The 14,946-nt window shown below is 53.9% G+C and overlaps 1 protein-coding gene across 6 annotated transcripts in view; it reads right to left on the reverse strand.

Annotated features, from left to right (window-relative positions):
- The window catches only part of CDK18 (cyclin dependent kinase 18), a 28,197-nt gene extending 15,305 nt beyond the window's left edge, over positions 1–12,892 (reverse strand). The window contains exon 1 of one of the 6 annotated variants that reach the window (XM_057301503.2): positions 12,676–12,887. The gene's annotated coding sequence lies outside the window, so the exon portion shown is untranslated. Of the gene's footprint in view, positions 1–12,593 lie in introns of all 6 variants that reach the window. The other 5 variants (XM_057301505.2, XM_003822947.5, XM_055109094.2 and 2 more) reach the window with 5 other exon arrangements.
- Between the last annotated feature and the right edge of the window lie 2,054 nt (positions 12,893–14,946).

The following is a 14,946-nucleotide window of genomic DNA, read 5'->3' on the forward strand; positions in this document are numbered from 1 at the left end:
CACCACTGGCACAGGGAAGATGTCCAGCAAAGCTTGGCTCTCCTCTCTCAAGCTACTGCCCAGACAAAAAGAGTCCTCATATAAACTTCATCAAACATCCCTGCAGACTTCCTTATCGCAAGGTGCTTTTGGATCCCGAGATGGAAGAGGGCCAGGAGACAGGGAGCAGGATCATCTCTTGGCAGATGTGAGGGGGAGAAGGGCCAGGGAGGCAGGGTCCCCCCTACTTAGACAACTGCAGGGCCACGCAGGGTGGGGCCCGTGCAAGGCAGGGAACCCCGGCTACTGGCAGACAAGCCCCATCTTCTATCTTAGGAGGAAAGAAAGCTCCACAGAGCAGGCCAGGCCAGCCCCAGGGCCCCAGTGTCCAGACAGGGCAGATTCCCAGCCCACTGACTGCTGGGACAACCTGTGCCAGGCCACAGACCTAATACCTGCCTTGGGGCTGGACCCCTGAGAGACCTTGACCTGGAGACCATGGAGGTGGAGAAGGAGGTTGACAGAGCATCCCAGGAATCTGGGATGCTGTAGACTGGAGGGCGGGAAAGTCAGCTTCACTTCTCAAGCTACTGGGGCCAGGACTGGAGTCTTCTCTCAGCAAACCCCTTCAAGAAGCCTCTTTGCCTTCCTCTTGAACAAAGCCCCGATTCCCCAGCCTGCACCCAAAGGCCCTTCAAGATCTGGGGCCCCTTCGTCTCTGGCTTTGCCCCTCTTCATTGCCCCTGCATGCTGTACAAGTCTCTGGGGCCTTCAGGAGCTTCCTGGAACTCACCCCACCCCACCCCCAGGACCACCAGGTGCCCCTCCTTCAATGGGGCGTGACTTTTCACCTGTCTCCCTCATCTGGAGCACGTTGGTCTCTATGCCTGGTGCTGGTGGCATACGGCAGGCATGTGTCTGCTTTACAGGCACATGTGGAGCACCTGCTGTGTTCCAGGCACATGTTAGATGCATCCCCAAGTCCCTCTTTTTGTTTTGTTTGCTTTTCTTTTCAATCTTGGTCTCTGTGGGCCCAGGGGCAGGGGTTGGGGGATGTAACTTGTGGCTGCCCACTTTCTGAAGCCCAGAGGGTCTGCCCTTCAGTCACGAAGGCTGACCACCAGCCAGGATCCCTATGACACCCTATCTCCCAGTCCCTGCCCCTGCCTCGGTCACTCAGCCACTTTGGCCCTTGGGTGAATTTCAAAGAACTAGAGGCCATGGCTGACCAAGTTTGCAGACGTCATGAGCTAGGACCTCAGAGACACTCCCTCCTCCCAGGGAGAACTGTGCCTGCTGGGAGCCTGCAGATACCATCTCTTCCTTCATCCTCCAGCTGACCCTGTTCTGCACAGCTGGAGGCCTTAGTTTCCAGGAGCCTGGGACAAACCTCAGGGGAAGCCAGTCACCCCTTAGCTGCCTGGAGCTGTGGTGGCGTCAGCAGCAGAAGCCTTGGGGCCTCCTCACAACCTTGCCCTGCCCCAGCCTGGATGAGAGAGGCTGCAGGCCTGAAACCTTCAGAGTGGCCAGAAATGAGGATAGCCAGGCCTGCAGTCACCCTGCCAACAAACAGATGCTCTGGACAGTCCCGGAGCTCCAAGAGGATTCCCACAGCCTCTGTTTGGAATGCAGGAAGTAGGCGGGGAAGGCCTTCCGGGAGCAATTTGGGCAAACCTGTTGGATGTCTGCTCAGGAGGCAAAGTGGGGATCAGGGTCGCCCTTGCTCCAGACAAATACGCCATTGTCTCCTAGAGTCTCACTCCAATCAGAAATGTCCTGCAGTGAGGAACACACGGTGTCTAGCCTTGCTCTCCAAAATTCTCTGCAGTTTGGTGTCATGGAAGAAACCCCACTTAGTAGCTGTGACCTGAGAAAACACCCCATGCCTCAGTTTCCTTGCTGCTAATTGAGAATAATACTTGGCCTCCAATCCAACTGCCATCAGCGTCCTAGACTTAACTTTCTCAGCTGCTTTCTGATGATGTCGCTTGCCCATTTAAAATCTTTCAAAGTGGCTAGGCGCGGTGGCTCATGTCTGTAATCCCAGCACTTTGGGAAGTCAAGGTGGGTGGATCACCTGAGGTCGGGAGTTCAAGACCAGACTGGCCAATATGGTGAAACCCTGTCTCTACTAAAAATACAAAAATCAGCTGGGCATGGTGGCACACGCCTGTAATCCCAGCTACTTGGGAGGCTGAGGCAGGAGTATCGCTTGAACCCAGGAGGCAGAGTTTGCGGTGAGCCGAAATGGTGCCACTGCACTCCAGCCTGGGTGTTGCAGCGAGACTCCATCTCAAAAAAAAAAAAAAAAAAAAAAAAAAAAAAAAAAATCCTTCAAAGCTAACACTGCCTTCAGGAAAAAGTTCAAATTCCAGGGCCTGGCAGACCAGGCTTTTGGATCCCTGTCTTCTTGAGCCTCAGCTCTCACCCCTCCCCAGAAGGTCTGGTTTTATCAAATGTACCTGGCATTCCCAGAGCAAACTCCACTCACACCCCACAGCTTTGCAATCATTTGGCCTGGGATGCCCTTCCTCAATTTTTCCCTCGGTAAAACCACTCCCAAACTCAACTCACGGGTCACTTCCCCTGGGAGACTGTGCATGACCACACCTCCTTCCTCTAGGTAGAATGAGATGCTTCCTCCTTGTCCCTTCCAGAGCAGCCAGCACACACTCATAACTAGACTGTGAGATCCTTCAGGACAAGAATGGGGCCTTAACATTTTTGTTTCCCTGATGCCTTACACAGAGTAAGGAGCCCACCAGGTACTCAGCATTTGTGGAACGAATGAACAAGTGACTGAATGAGGCCATCGAGCCACTGCTTCATGACGACTTGTTTAAACCTCTTTCCTCTACAGATATGGAAACATTAGATCCCTCAAGGACAAAGACTGTATCTTAGTCACCTTTAAGATCCAGGACACACTGCCACGTGCAATAAATGTTGGTGCCTTTCCTTCCACTTTCAGGCAGGCCAGGGACCTGTTTCTAGGTGTATCTTCTCATTAGGCCATCTCCTGTCCTAGTTAGACTTGAGCATGATTGGGGTGGGCCTGGCCCTGTCCTCTTTCTGGGCACACTAGAGTAAGCCTAGACTGTCCAGTCACCCAGCCCCAGACTCCCCGGGGCATGCTTCCTCCTCAGTTTTCTTGGGTTTCAGAGGGAACAGGAATACAGGGATTGGTACCCAAGCAGATGGACGGGGGACTAGGGAGAAACCAACAACGTGCTACTCATCCTGCCATGGGGACCTCTGCATCTCCTCTAGCCCGAAACTCCACTGTCCCCAGCCAGGTGATGGTCCCTCTTCTGTGCTCCCACAGCTTTCTGACATCCCAAGGCAGGGCACTTGGCTCCCTGTCCTGTAACTGTTTACTTGTCATTTCCCTAGTTTGCCTGTGGGCTTTTTAAGGGCAAGCACTGTGGCGTGACTCGTCATTGCACCCCCAGAGCCTGACCCAAAGCCTAAGACAAAGTGAGCCCTCAAATGACCAGCAAATGATATATGAAAGCTGGACTCGAGGCCTCAGCTGAAACCTGACCCTCTTCCTCTAGCCAGCATGTGGCCCAACAGCAGTGGGAGATGGGCTGAGGCAGTGGGGGCAGTGTCCTGCCCAGCAATTACTCCCCCAGTGAGGTCTGTGGAGGTTTTTGGGCTGGAGGCACCATCCTACAGTGAGGGGTGGACCAGAATGAGAAGAACCCGAATGAGAAGTTCCTCCTGCAACATGCATTGAGCTAGGGCCTCCAGGGCTGTGGGGAAGGGGTTCGGAGGGGCCTGTGGCCCTCTTCCTGGCTCTATCACTCAGGGAAGATTCTCAGAGCCTTGTAGGGCAGGTGCACTACTCAGGCTCAGATGTTGGCCTTGACCCCTACAGATGACCCTTTCTGACCCCACACGACCTCCCATCTAGTCCCTCTGTGTGGCTCCACTTCAGTCCTACTGATGTCCACCCTGCTGCTCTCTGGCTTCCTGAGGCTTAAGGAATAGAGGTGCATATTGCATCTTCTGGTATTTTCCTTTTGACCTTTTTTGGGGGCCCAGCTAAAGCTTGTCTGCACTCTCTGAGGAGGCTCAGGATGTCCAAGTGATAAGATGGGACAAGGAGCCCTTCTGTCAGTTCTGGTCCTGGGCGTACAGAACATCCCAGATCAGAGACCAGAGCAAGGGGCAAGGGCCAGGATAGGCCTGGCCTCCATCTCCCCCATCCTCCTGCCTCCAGAGAAAGCCCGCCTTACTCTCCCAGCCAGAGGAGCCCTCTCTGCTCCTTTTATCAGCCCTCTTTAAAGACACTCAAGGAAGGTCCTTCCCCAACTGTCCTGTGTTTTTGAGACCCCAAAGTCTGGAACCTTTCCTTAGGTCTTCCTTAAATACCAGAGGAAACAGCTTGTTTCCTCTCCACTTGCTCTGGCACAGAAACTGGCGCCTACCATCTTTTATACAATAAATTGGAGAAGAAAAGAAGAGTGTTGAGTTCACCCACCCAATAGCCCTCTCTCAGCCAGATATCCTGTGTCCAGCTCTCCTGCTGGCCTGTCATGGGACCTTCAGTCCTGTCTCTGGGTTTCTCTCCATGCCCAACTTTGGCAACAGAACTGCAGGGGCCTTTGAGCCTGGCATCCCTGGGGACCTCTCAGTCTCATGAGGAGGGAGGGAATGGGGAGGATTTCCCAGCATCTCTAAACCATATTCCTATTTATACTCCACCCCCACCAGCTGGCCCACGCCGCCCAGTGCCCACATTCTGACAAGAACCCCTGGCTGGTCGTCTCCAGCTTTCCTCATTCCAATCTGAGAGACTAGCTTAAAAAAAGCAGCTTCATGTCACCGCCAAGAACTCCACTGGGCTCCTCTGACCAGCTCCCAGCTTCTGGTCACTTGGATTGCCCCACCTCTCGCTCCTCACACTCCGCATGGCCTCCCTCCCACCAGGCTGGGCCCAGGAGGCCTCCTTGGCCTGCATGGCCTCCCCCAGGCCTCTGAACATCTCATAGTTGTTCAACTGTTCTCTAAATGTCTTTGATCAGTGTCACTCACTCACCAGGGTTCAGCCTCCTCAAAGTCACTCACTCATTTCACAAGCACCTGCTCAGCGCCAGGCACTGTCCTGGGCCCTGGGCCTCGGATTCCACTCCCTTTGGCTGCCTGGGTCTCCTCCTGCTTCTTCCTTCCTCCCGGGTCTGGTGGACTTACTTCCTCTACCTGTCCCTTGAATGTCAACACTCCCACAATTCTCTCTTTGGCCCTTTGCTCTTCCTCTCTGGGCATGCTTCCTGGGTGACCTCATCCCCTCCCGAAGTGGAAACCACCACCCGCGTGCTGATGACTCCAGATCTGTAGCCCTGGCCCCACCAAGCCCCTCAGCTCCAGATGCTTGGGTGCAGCTGCCTTCTGGGCACCCTGCCTGTGTGTCCCCCAAGGGTTCAGTTAGAGGTATGTGTGTGTGTGTTTTCTTTTGGAGACGGAGTCACCCAGGCTGGAGTGCAGTGGCGTGATCTTGGCTCAGTGCAACTTCTGCCTCCCGGGTTCAAGCAATTCTCCTGCCTCAGCCTCCCAAGTAGCTGGGACTACAAGCGCATGACACCACACCCAGCTAATTTTTTGTATTTTAGTAGAGATGGGGTTTCACCATGTTACCCAGGCTAGTCTCGAACTCTTGAACTCAGGTAATCCGCCCGCCTCAGCCTCCCAAAGTGCTAGGATTATAGGTGTGAGCCACCGCACCTGGCCAAGATGTGTTTTTAAGTGAAGAGGACAGATGTGTACAGTTTGTAAAAGCTGTACGTATGCAGGATATACACATGTGTCACAGGCATGCACATATAAACACAGCACACTGTTAGATAACCCAGAAGGTGGTAAGTCAAAACACCAGCAGTAGTTATTCCTGGGTGGTAGAATTATGGGTGATTTTAATGTCTTCTTTTTGCTTATCTGCATCTTCTAATATTTCCATAATGAACATTTATTGCTTACATAAGAAGAAAATAGCAACACTTCTTTTTAAATGAAAAGAAAGTACTTTTAGATTGAGATCCTGGAGCAGTTTAGTGCAAGGCCTGGAGAAAACTATGATTACCTTGAGCAGGGGTCAGCAAACCTTTTCTGTAAGAGGCCAGACAGCCACTATTTTAGGCTTTGCGGGCCATCGTCTCTGTCGCAACTCTGCAACTCTGCCTTTGCAGCACAAAAGCACCCACAGGCAAGATGTAAATGAATGAGTTTGGCCTCGCACCAGTAAAACTTTACTATGAACACTAACATTTGAATTTTATAAAATTTTTAAGGGTCACAAAACTTTATTTTCTTCTTTTGACTTTTTACCGACTGCTTAAAAATGTAAAAATCATTCTTAGCTCATGGGCCATACAAAAACAGTCGGGACTTGGCCAAGAGCCATGGTTTGCCAACCTCTAGCCTTGAGCATCCAGTGCCTGTGTAGTGTTTGAATCCAGCATCCATTTCTTTGCGAGGTACTTGTTCTCCTCCTAATTGACAGGGCTGAGGCATTCTAGGATTTCCTTGCCCATCTCAGCATGGCAGGGACCAGGTACCCAGCCATCAGCTGGGTCAAGCCCCTGGCTCTACAGTTTGGAGGAACAGGAGGCTGAGCCCCTCTTGGGACCCCAGCACACAGCTCACCTTGTTAGCAGGACTGGCAAAAGTCGGAGCCTCAGACCAGCAGCCTCAGAGGGGGCTTTGGAAATCCCCTGGTCTGCACCCTCATGTTTCAGGCAAAGAAGGCAAGACTCAGAAAGGTAAGCGATCTGCCCGAGGCCACTGAGGGTGACAGGGCAGAGCTGGGACCACACTTCGGGCTTCTGACTTTGTACAGGGTTGGAAGGGACTGCATGGGTCTGCGTAGAGATGGCACTCCCTTTATTGGTCACCACAGCCAAGAAAGTCACAGCATCCCCAAGGGCCACCTTCCTTGGGAAGGAGCCATGCCAGGTTTGGCACCCACACAGAACATGGCACCCAGCCCAGCCACGGCAGGGGATGCTGCCAGCTGGGCTCCACGGCAGGATCAGGGAGGGGCTCTGTGACCCCTTTCCTGGGCTCATCCCATGTTGCAGGCAGAGTTGGGAGCCAGTGCTGCTTTGTCAAGAGTGATGCCCTCTAGCATAACACCTACCGCCCACCTGCTTCCAGGCAGTGGGTCCTGCCAGGATGTGGGAAGGACAGCCCTGTCACCTCCTGGGCTGGTCACCCCGCAGCCCGGGGTGCTGGGTGGCTGGGGCCAGAGAAGAGAAGAAGGTCTGGTTCCTGAGGAGACTCCCCAGGCAGAAAAGGGCAGGCTTCTTTAGGGAAGCAAGGTGTGAGGGCAGTAATCATTCTGGAGCTCTGAATTTCCCTCGATAATGATAAGATGGGGAACAGTGTTCAGAGTGAGGGAGGGTAGAAATTTTTTGTTTTTTTGAGACAAAGTCTTGCTCTGTCACCCAGTCTGGAGTGCAGTGGTACAATCTTGGCTCAGTGCAACCTCTGCCTCCCTTGTTCAAGCGATTCTCATGCCTCAGCCTCTGGAGTAGCTGGGATTACAGGTGCCTGCCACCATGCCTGGCTAATTTTTGTATTTTTAGTAGAGATGGGGTTTCACCATGTTGGCCAGGCTGGTCTTGAACTCCTGACCTCAGGTGATCCACCTACCTCGGCCTCCCAAAGTTCTGGGATTACAGGTGTGAGCCTCTGTGCCTGGCCAGAAACATTTTAAGAATAGAGTTCTCTTCCCAATTTGGGGGCTGATCCCTGATGTTTGCAGGGACCCTGATTTCAGAAAAAAATATCAAGTGGGGCCAAAGGCACTGAGAACTACCAAATGTAGCCCATTAACTCTGCCACCACCCCTTGATAATGACATCAGGTAAAGCAAAGAGCTACTAGGTGGACATTATCTCACTGGAGTCCTCGCAATCACATGAGATAATAGTATTATCCTCCTATTTTATAAATGAGGAAACTGAAACCTGGGTGAGCAAATTACTTAACCTAAGGCAACCAGTTACTGAGTGGAAGAGGCAGAATCTGAACTGACCCCAAAGTCCATAAACTGCCTCCACCCATGGTGGACAGGAGACATACACTCAACATATAAATAATGATGAGTGCACCAGCCAGCCATTATTGGGTCATCTTGTCTATCCCGACTCCACCATTTCTAGGGAAGACTTTTATTTAATGGTGGGGGTAGGGAGGCTCAGAAGGTGGGACCATTATCAAGAGCTCCAGGAAAGAGGATCTCATCATAGTCCTTTCAAAATTTCTGGCCCATGTCTCCCAGAGCAAGATGTCCAGTCTCTTCAGGGTTACTCATGCTGTCAGGGAGCTTTGCTTCAAGACCCGTTTTTTGTTTTGTTTTGTTTTGTTTTGTTTTTCGCCCAGGCTGGAGTGCAGTGGTGCGACCTTGGCTCACTGCAACCTCCACCTCCTGGGTTCAAGCGATCCTCCTACCTCAGCCTCCCGAGTAGCTGGGATTACAGGCACACGCCACCATGCCTAGCTAATTTTTGTATTTTTAGGAGAAACAGGGTTTCATCATGTTGGCCAGGCTGGTCTCAAACTCCTGGCCTCAAGTGATCCACCCGCCTTGGCCTTCCAAAGTGCTGGGATTACAGACATGAGCCACCACACCCGGCCTAAGACCCTTTTCAATTTTTTTTTTTTTGACAAGTTCTTGTTCTGTTGCCCAGGCTGGAGTGCAGTGATGCAATCATGGATCACTGCAGCCTCAACCTCGTAGGCTCAAGCGATCCTCCCCTCTCAGCCTCCCGAGTAGCTGGGACTACAGGCGCGTGCCACCACACCTGGCTAATTTTTGTATTTTTTTAGAGATGGGGTCTTGCCATGTTGCCCAGTCTGGTTTCGACCTCCTGGGCTCAAGCAATCCGCCCACCTCCCTTTTCAGTTTAAAACCAAACCTCACACTTGCCTCACTACCCCTCCTCCTCTGCAGATGTAGCTGTGGAGATTCTAGGAGCAGATGGGCTCTCTTTCAGACAGGAGGTCTGGCGGAGATGCGCCCACGGCTTTTCCTCTTCCAGACTTGCTGCTGAACCACTGGCCAGCTCCAGCCAGGCCCAGCTACCAGCTCTGTAGTGATCCTGGATCCCAGACCCTTGGCCTGAGCTGTTGTGAGCCCAGCCTGTGTGTGCATGTGCATGCAGGTGTGTGTGTGTAAGCAGCTGTGGGAGCCAGGACAAGATTAACCTTGGTCTGCTCCCACCCCCTGGATGTGGGAAAGTGCCCACTCAGCAGGGAATGCCTGGAGGGCAAAGGTGAAAAGTCCAGGGAAGGGGACGTAAGGGGTTATGGTGGGACACAGAGCTGAGGAAGAGAAATGTGACTTATTGCCAAAGGTGGGCTAATCAGGTGGGCCTGGAACCAGGCCAGCCACTCACCCTGAACAACAGAGCAGAACAGGGACTGCAATTAATTAAGTACCAGGGGAGGGTCCTCCTACCTCAGGGAAAGAAGGCGCTGCCAGAGGCCCCTCAGAGCAAGAGGCTGCTGCCTCTCCAGCTCCCAGTGCCTGCCTCATTCATAACTGCTAGAAGGTAGGGCCCCCACAGCACAGATTCCTGGCCCCTCCTGGAAGATTTCCATCCAACCCATTCCCCTACCACCACCACCATTCTCTTACACAGAGCCCTCCTCCCTAACCTGGAAGAGCAGTAAAGATTCTGTCTAACTAAGGGCTTGGCCTGATGGGGCTGGGAAAATCTACCTTGGTCTCTAGACCAGCCCTGGTGCAATCACCAGGAAATTCCCTTTCCAAACAAGCACCACCAACCACTATAGCTACCAGTTATTTAGTCTCTGCTACATGCCAGGCACTGTGCATTATTTCTTTTTTTTTTTTTTTTTTTTTTTTTTTGAGACGGAGTCTCGCTCTGTCGCCCAGGCTGGAGTACAGCGGTGCAATCTCGGCTCACTACAACCTCCGCCTCCCGGGTTCACGCCATTCTCCTGCCTCAGCCTCCCGAGTAGCTACAGGCACCCGCCACCACGCCCGGCTAATTTTGTGCATTTTTTTTTTTTTCAGTAGAGACGGGGTTTCACCATGTTAGTCAGGATGGTCTCGATCTCCTGACCTCGTGATCCGTCCACCTCGGCCTCCCAAAGTGCTGGGATTACAGGCGTGAGCCACCGCACCCGGCCTAAATCTTATAACAGCCCTCTATTATGATCCTCATTTTACAGATGAGGGAACGGATGCTGGGAGAAATTCACGAGTGTGCTAGTGAGGGGAAGGTCACATAGCTACTATATGCTGGAGCTGGATTCCACCAAGGCCAGAAGTTTGCCCTCCCCTTTAGTTCTTAAGCTCAGTTAGAGAAGAACAGAAGGAATCAGAGGACAGGTAGATGGAGATGCTGGACAAAAGTCCCAACAGGGTGATCCCAGAAAGTAGAGGCTTGGTTAGGGTAGGAACCGGGAAGAGTCAAGCCGGGCTCTGCCCCACAGTGTAGGACGCATTCCCGAGTGCAGGACGGCCCAAGTAGGCAGAGGACAGAGTCCGAGTCTGTAGAGGAAGCAAATGCACCCTGAAAGGCAGCTCCATGTCCTCTAGACCTGAGCGGGGGTTTGCAGGGCTGGCAACCTGATCCCACGAGATCTCAGACCAAGAACCTATTTGCTCCTCAGATCTGGTGCCCTCTCTCCTGTGCCCCATGGAGAAGCCTAGCTCTGCGTAGTGTAGGACAGACAGATGGGAGCCTCAATATTTGGAGCACCACCCCCATTCTTCCTTCTCCTGAGGACTGACGCAGACCAGAGAACTCCAGAGTGGGCCGGAATCTCCCCACAATGGGGCAGGGGTTGACAGCAGGGGCTTGGGGTCAGAGGGCAGTGGGCTGGATCCCACCTCTGTGTGACCTTGGGAAAGTTGGTCTCTCAGAGACTCAGTTTCTTCACCTGTAAAATGGGGATGATAACAATACCTACTTCATAAAGTTGTGACGCACTGCTTGGCGCAGAGTAGATATTCAACAAATGGTGGCCACTAAGGCTTGTCTACTCTGCCTCTGGCACCCCCGATAAGTTTGGGAAGAACTTCTGGCACGTGTGGAGAGCTTCTTCCATTCTCCTGGCAGGGTATGGGGAGAGTCCTGGGGACCCAGTGGGGAGAGTCCTGGGAACCCAATGGTCAGGTACACCCCAGATTAAGGGTGGGGGAGGGGTCAGCCCCACAGCCTCCTCAGCTGCACAATAGGTGGCTGGGAAAGGGTAACCCGAGATAGCAGCTTTGCTGTGGCAAGGTGACCCTCTCTCTGGAACGCCTTCAGGATGCAAACCCAGACCTGGAGCCAGTGTCACCCTGTACTCCACCGACCCTCAGCACCCTCAGCACCATTTTCCCAGGCCCCTCCCAAGGCCAGGCTAAAGGCAGGGGATCTCTGAGGACGTGCCAGTCCACCAGGCGCTCCAGGCATCCTCTCAGGCCCGTGTCCAGGAATGTGCTGCATGCCCATGCCCGGGTGGGGAATGCCACGCGAACATGCCGAAGCTCACTGGGTGCTGACACAGGAGGGGCAAGCCGGCGGTGTTAGTGAGTCACAGGGCCCAGGCCACAGCTGGGGAACTGCCGAGGGCTGGGCTAGGGGTGGGGAAGAAGGGGAGACAGTAGCAGATAGCGCAGAAGAGGTTCCAGGGCCTCTCACTCCCACGGTGTCAATCCTCCCACCCCGACTGCCGGGAGGTGCCCAGAGAGAATGAAGAGAGGCAGGGCTGGTGCCTAGGAGGGTGCTGACCCTGCAGCACAGAAAACCCCTCACTGTCTCTGCAGCCCAACTCCCACCCAGCACAAGGTCTGCAGACACCTTCAGGGAATCCCCGCCCCCCACAGGGCGAAAACAGAGGCCTCCAGTCCAGACCCGATTTTGGATTTCAGATTCCTGATGGTGTCCCTCAACTACAGCAGAATCCTCAAGGCACATCTCCTTAGCCCAACAGGTCACCGCCCACTCCCCCCCGCCCCACCCAGGCTCCTTTCCCTCTGCTGCATTAACCCTCTGTCGCCCGCTGATGAGGGGTGGAGGGGGGCACTGCCCCTTTGGTCTTCCGGGATGGAAAGAGAGAAGCAGCAGCATTCTCCCGACCCTTGCCTCCCCCAGAACTGGGACCTGCAGGGCTTCACGTGTCCTTCCACGTTCTTCCCAGGGCTCCGGCCTCCCACCCCCTGCCTGCCGCTCTGGAAAGTTCACCAGAGCCCAGGAAGCCCTTCAAGGCAGCGATGTGGCCCCACACTCTCGGGTCCTTTGGTCCCTGGAGACTCCTGACCCTTGCCCTTCCCAGAATGAAGGGAGCTTAGAAAGCGCCTGGTTCGGGACTGGGTGGAAAACTTTGCTTTGTAGGGTTCAGACGGGAGCCCAGGGGCCAAAGTGATCCCAGATGGAGACTCCCTGAGGGGGCGCGGGGTCTCCCTCCCTCTCAAGCACCTGGAACTTACGAGTGGCCTTTCGAGGGCACCCCCCACCCCTCAACACACAACACAGTATCACACAGATCACGCCTCGTGATCTCTGCTCTCCCCTCGCCGCTCCGGTATTTCCCTCCAACCTCTCGCCCCAGGGCAAAAGCAAAACTGCGCCTTTAAGAGCCGTTCCGCTTACCTTTGCTCCTTATACCCGGCGCCGCGGTGCCCCCTCCTCCGACCTCCCCCTTCCTCCCCGGCGCACCGCCCGCGGGACTCACAGCGCGTGTCCTGGGGGCCGCGGTGCGCCCGCTCCCTCCCGGGCGCAGGGCAGCTTCCCCTGCTCCGGAAAGGTGAGCAGTTCCCCAGAGAAGCTGCAACCTGAGCTGGCCGAGGAGGAGGTAGAAGGGGAGGGGAAGGGAGGGAGTGGAGGAAGGTGGGGAAGAGGAGGGAGGAGGAGGAGGAGGAGGAAGGAAAATGCCCGGCCCCCGCCAGAGTTTTTCACATGTACAAGTTGACTCCGCCCCCGGCCCTCCCGCCCTGCCCACAGCCGCTACCAATCCCCAGGGCTCCCTCTGCCCGGGTGCCCACCCCTTTCTCCCACTCTGGGAACCAGGGTCCAAGTGCCTCTTCCTGTTTCGTTTCTAAAACCGGCCCTGAGAGCCTTGGCTAGGGGATGAGGCCTTCTGGACTGGATCACCCCAGGACACCAAGGCGCCAGGGGTACACTGAGAGTGCCTGCCTATCTCTAAAAGCGGTGCTCCTACCTCTCCTAGGTACCTCCCTGTACCTGGCGCCCTAGGAACGAATGTGCGTGGACAGATTTTGGTGGTCATTTTCTTGACAATAGTAGCCCTCGGGCTCCCCTTCTACCCTATCCAGTGGGACTTGTCACTTACCTTTCCGGACAAAATTCCCACCTCTCCAGGACCTGAATGAAGCCCTTGTTACCAGCCATCATTCACATTTCCCTCCCCGAAGGATAATTCAACGTGTCCTTTTGGAATTAAACTCCACAGGATATTTGAGAATCATCCAAGAAGGGTTACAGAATGGCTAGTTCAGCTAGTGGCACTCTCATTTTACAGAAGGGGAAACTGAGGCCCAGCAAAGCAATTGAACTGGCCCAAAGTGCCACAAGAGTTCGTGGCGAGCCATGATTAGAACTCAGGCCAATGGCCATTGCACCCACATCATCTGACTTCAAGGATCAAAAAAAAAAAAAAAACAAAACAAAAATCTGTGGATGGGGGTGAAGGGCACAGTGCCCCACCGCCAGGCCCCTCTCATCTCTGCTTCCTCCTGAGGGCGGTGAGGAGAGGAGGTGTGCCTTGGCTCTATGGCACCTCATCAAGGCAGTCTGTGTCCCTTGCCTTACCAGAGGGCTTGGCTGCTGCAGTCTGGGGTCTCCCACAGGGAAAGTCTCCTTAGGAGGGGATGCTCCACAGTGTACATGTGCTTCTACCTGAACCCTTTCCCTGGGGACTGTGAGTTGTGGAGAATAGAACAGTTTCCTTCTGGAAGACATGGGCCTGAGGTCCCACTGTCAGCTGGAGACAGGAGAATGAAGGAAGACACTGGGCCCATGCATGAAAGTGACCTGTGGGTAGTTGACATCTCACAGAGGGCCTCCCAACTCTTTTTTTTTTACCTCGCTTTCTCTGCCAAGGCATGCAGATATCCTGGGCACAGCACTTCCTAAAAATGAAACTGCCAAGTGTTGTCGGGGTGCATGGATCCAGAGCCTTTAGGTGTGCAGCAACCTGCCTGGCTCTGTAGTCCAGTGGATGGTGAGAAGCCTGGGGAGCAGGAGGCCATAAAGAGGTTTGGAAGGGGCAGGGAGGGAAAGGGAGAAGGACTATGGCTAAGGAACTGTTTACTGGCGGATTAGAGAGAGTGGGGCCAAAGGGTAGAATTTCAAGGAACTAGGGGGGTGAAGTCAAGAGGTCTCCACAAACACTTTCTCAACATCTCTTATGTGCCAAATGATAGCCAGGGCTCTGGGCACATAAGATGAATATAACCCAGTCCCTGCCTTCAAGAAGCTCATGGTGTAATGGGGCAGGGAAGCAAACAGTTAGGATGCTATAGGAGGGGGCTTAGTGTTACGGATGCCTGGGAGGAGCTGTTCTGCTTGAGGTGAGGGTTACAGGATGAGGGGACAAGAGAGAGGAGGAAGGGTTTTCCCTGTTTTTTCCAGGAGGGGTAATCCCTTGTGCAGAGTGCAGGGGTGACAGAATATGGACCCACAGTTCCATGAGGTCAGAACTTAAAGTCTGGGGTGGAGGTGACACTGTAGAGGCAGGCAGGTGCTGGGTCCTGAAGACCCCCAACGTGGAGGCTGATCCTAGTGGAAAATGAGAATGAGCTTAGACCACACAGCGGCAGCAGGGAGGAGAGGAGGGAACTGATTTGAGAGATAGGTAGGAGACAGGGTCATGGAGCCTTGTGACTATTGGATTCTAGAAGATAAGGGAGCCAAGAGTGTCAAGATTGGAAGCACTGATGTGATAGGCTGAGTGGGACCTTGGAGCTTCTTAAGTGAGCCTTGA

The sequence above is a fragment of the Pan paniscus genome, chromosome 1 (genome assembly GCF_029289425.2).
Source record: "Pan paniscus chromosome 1, NHGRI_mPanPan1-v2.0_pri, whole genome shotgun sequence".
In the NCBI taxonomy this organism is placed as follows: domain Eukaryota; kingdom Metazoa; phylum Chordata; class Mammalia; order Primates; family Hominidae; genus Pan; species Pan paniscus.